Source organism: Galeopterus variegatus, unplaced genomic scaffold, assembly GCF_000696425.1.
Source record: "Galeopterus variegatus unplaced genomic scaffold, G_variegatus-3.0.2 Scaffold2900, whole genome shotgun sequence".
NCBI lineage: Eukaryota > Metazoa > Chordata > Mammalia > Dermoptera > Cynocephalidae > Galeopterus > Galeopterus variegatus.
In genome coordinates this window covers 89402-93590 of record NW_007729011.1, presented here as the reverse complement: position 1 = coordinate 93590, position 4189 = coordinate 89402, and positions in this window count along the sequence as shown.

Sequence of the window (4189 nt, the reverse complement as noted above, 5' to 3'; positions counted from 1 at the left end):
CTTCTGTTCATAACCATCCCCAGAAATAGAGTTAAGATAAAGACGACACCTATACCATGTACTTGTTGATAAGATTAAATCAAATGGTATATGCAATTCAATGAGCACAATAATAGTTCCTATTGCTAATGGTTTCCCTCATGCCTCTCTCTTCCTTCTGTTAGAATCTTTTTACATCTCTGAACTGGTCATCACTGCTGTTCCATAAGGTTGGCTGCACTTAATCAGATTACATAGTGTCCTGATATATGGTATTATTTTCATTTTATATACAAATCCTAATACATTTTATTAGAGTCACTCCAATCCTATGGATGCCAGCAAATTTGATGGCAGAAAGGAAAAATTACCCAAAAGATCTACCTTATATCAAATTCAATTCACTCCATAAAAAAATAGTGTTTTAATAAGGTGCCAGTGCGTTCCTTGCTTTAAAACACCTGACTTTTTTTGACCGAGACTATTTTAACATCTTTAGCAAGCCTCTTAACATAAAAAAGAAAAAGGCAAGTTACTCACTTTTACAATTATAACCTAATGATAGAAAAGTAAATATTCAAAACAGTCACCACCTTTACATGCAAACACACTAGGATAATGCCCAGGCTAGTCTCTTTCTGGCTATGCGGCATTCCTTTGGCAAATTATCTTTTTCAGATCCCAGGATTATTTTACTTCTTAAAAATTTTCCAAATTGGTCATAATGTTCTCTTCGCATTTTATTTTTGTGTGAAGTGTCCCCAGCACACAGTTCAACTGGTTCACATTTGACTGAACCAAATGGGACTGAGTTATTGCCAGAAGCCCAGCAGTCAAAGATTTGTTTATTATGAATTCTACACTAAAGAACACATACTTTGCTGTCTACTGTGTAGTGCTCACTAAAGTGAGCTAAATTAGCTAAAGTAGATGACACAGCGCCCAAACACTGTGTAATGCACTAAAAACCTACCTGCTGTCAAAAGTAATTCATATGTGTTGGGCAAATTCTTTTCAGTTTGTTACACAATTGCCTTTGCATATAAAACCTTTCTTTTTTTTTAGTCTCATAGCTCTTTCTTTTCCCCACTGCATCCCAGGAGAAAGTCCCTTAAATTTCATTTAAAATGAAGATTTTTATGAATTCAAAGGATAATACTAATTTATGCTTTCACCAGTGTTACATTCTTACTGATTTTATTGTGCTCTTATCAATACTGGATGTTGTCAGTAATTTAGAATTTTCTTCTAAACTATAGGGCTTAACAATGGTATCTCATTATTATTTTAAATGGAATTTCTAACTTGTAGAGGTATTTAACTTTTTCGCATATCTGAAAGAACTGTATATTCTTTTATGTTAGTTGGGTACTCATGGCCTCTACCCATTTTTCATATCGGTTGTTTTATATTTTTAAATTGCTTCTGTTTACATGAGATTGACTGCATGCCTATCCTGTGAAACTCATGGTAAGAATCTCTGTGAACATAAAAATGCCTAAGGCACAGTATCTACTTTCAAAAATCTTATAGGTAGTGATAAAAATATCCTATTAGATGATATCAATAAAAAGCAGTAAATGCTGTGATGAAAATGATAGCTTAGTGTGCTATGGACATGTAAGTGACAAGTAACTCGGAATGGAGAGATAACTTCCAGGAGAGGCGATACCTGAACTGATTCTTAAATTAAGACTAAGAATTTGAGAAGATAGTAATATACAGAGGAACATTCCAGGAAAGGAAACAACACTAATGGTGTAAAACAGGAAACGGCATGATGAAAGGAGAAAAATAAAAAGAACTCAGCATCACAGCAACATAAATAGAAAGGGAGATGGGGGTTGCGGAAGATGAAACTAAACAGCGGCAAAGAAGGAAGGGCCTTATGTGCTGTGTGTATCAGTCAAGGCTCTTATTTACATTACAGAGTACATTCTGTATGGTTTAAGCAGAAAAGAAATTTATTAAAACGTAGTACAGGAATGTTTTGGTGATGGGCCATAATAATCATATACATTGTATATTGACAAAATAAAAATTTAACGAAAAAAAAATAAAAATAAAAAAAATATATATATATAAAAAAACGTAGTACAGGAATGTTTCCATGCAGAAATTCCTTCCCAGCATTCTCAGGAAATTTGTTTTTGAAATCACAAATCTCAAGAAAAATTCTTTGAAAAACTGGAAAAACCAAAAAGGGTTATAATTCTCTGTTGAGAATTAAAGCTCACAATCAACTGGTTTGAAAGAATCCACTGACGTCAAGTCAAAAGAGAGAGGAGGAAACTGACACACAGGGTAGTTATTGCCATGTTTAAGTGTGTGTTCATGACCTTGTCTTCTGCAACAGTGAGCTGTTCTTGCATGTAAATTAAATAGGAATAAGTTTATATTCATAGTATGTGCTATGGGTCAAATGGGTCCCATAAAAATTCATGTATTGGAAACTTGATCCCCATTGTAACAGTGTTAAAAGGGTGGGAAATCCTATTATGTTATTTGAAAAGTGGGATCTTTTGAGAGGTGATTGGATCGTGAGGAGTGTGCCCTTGTGAATGCATTAATCCATTCATGGAGTAATGGATTGATGGCTTAATGCACCCAACAACAGCCTCAGCCAGCCCTAAAATGGTCAAGAAAACCATTCCCTGCATCTCAACTTTCATCTCGTGTATTATACATCCTGAAGACCAATTTTAAAAGGCAAATATCTCTTAATTACTTAGCAAAAAACTTTGAAAACCATCATATGTTCTGTGTCCATAAAAAATTTTGATCACAAATGACGAGACTCAAACCAACTCTTAAAATAGGGGAAGCAATGAAGTTAATCAGGATATTGAAAGAAGAGGAACAGTGACAGTAGCACCCACCTTCCAGAAAGACTGCAAGGGCATGACTTCGGGTGAGTCAGTGAACAGGCCGACTGCCGAATGCTGTGTGCGCTCGGCACTACCTACAGGTGAAGCAATACATTCTTCATCAAAGGGATATCTGGATGGTATGTCAAGGTATGCCCCACATACCTCAGATTGTTGTGTCTCAAACTAAATTTGGTTATAAAGTTTTCCCTCAATTTCCCAATCATAACTAGGACAGGCTGTACTGTACTAAGTCTTTCCAAAAGCCTCCTGTTCACATTCCTTCCTCTAGCAAAAGTCTCCCAGCCACTTTAAGAGTCTCCTTCTGACTTCAGTGAGCTGCTTGTTAAAAGATCACACACACATACACTCACACACACTACATTCATATCCCTTCCAAAAGCCGGTGATAACATACAAGTATAGAGCAACCTAAATCCACACTGAGAGAATGAGTATGTCCTCCTTACAAATAAAAACTACTGAAATATCACACCAAAATACCCCCCTTATATTTAACATATTTATATTCACATTTAATAACAGAAACAACTTCTTTTTAATGTAAATATAATTAGGGTTACTTTATGGCATTCAGTTCTTTCTAAAACAATGTACTTACTTATTTTATAACTACAAAACAAAAAAGTCACTTTTGCCTTTCTTTTATCATAAGAACAGAGGGACTCTATATCTCAAAGGTTTCGTCTTTTACTAAATCTAAATGTCAGTTCTCTTAATACTGATTTAGTGAGGACTCAAAACATATACTACAATTCAGTGCTATCCAGAATTATCTCCTTATGAGCGACAGTTAAGTGGCGTGTAGAGTAGACCTGAGAAAATCATACAGACTGCATTATAAAAGGTCAAAGAGATCAGAGTGGTTATTCCAGAATTATCTCCTTATGAGCGACAGTTAAGTGGCGTGTAAAGTAGACCTGAGAAAATCATACAGACTGCATTATAAAAGGTCAAAGAGATCAGAGTGGTTATAAGGAACATATATTATATGCACAGTGGCTATTCAACATAACTATTATAGTCCCATTAACCAAACCAAATATTTTGGAAAATATTCAAAAGAATTGCACGAGAAAAATCCTGAAATGAAAGATTGGAATCTACCTGATCTGGCTCCCATGCACACTGCCCCAGCCCCTCTTTCTTCTCTGATTCCAGCTCTTTTCCCCTTGTACTCAGCTTCAGCCATTTTTACCTCCTCAGAAGTCCTCAAACACATTGGAGGCAATCCCTTCTTAGAGCCTTTGCACAGGTTCTTTCTTCTGCCTGGAACATTTTTCCTTGATGTATCCTTACAGTTAAACTCCTATTTCTTTAAA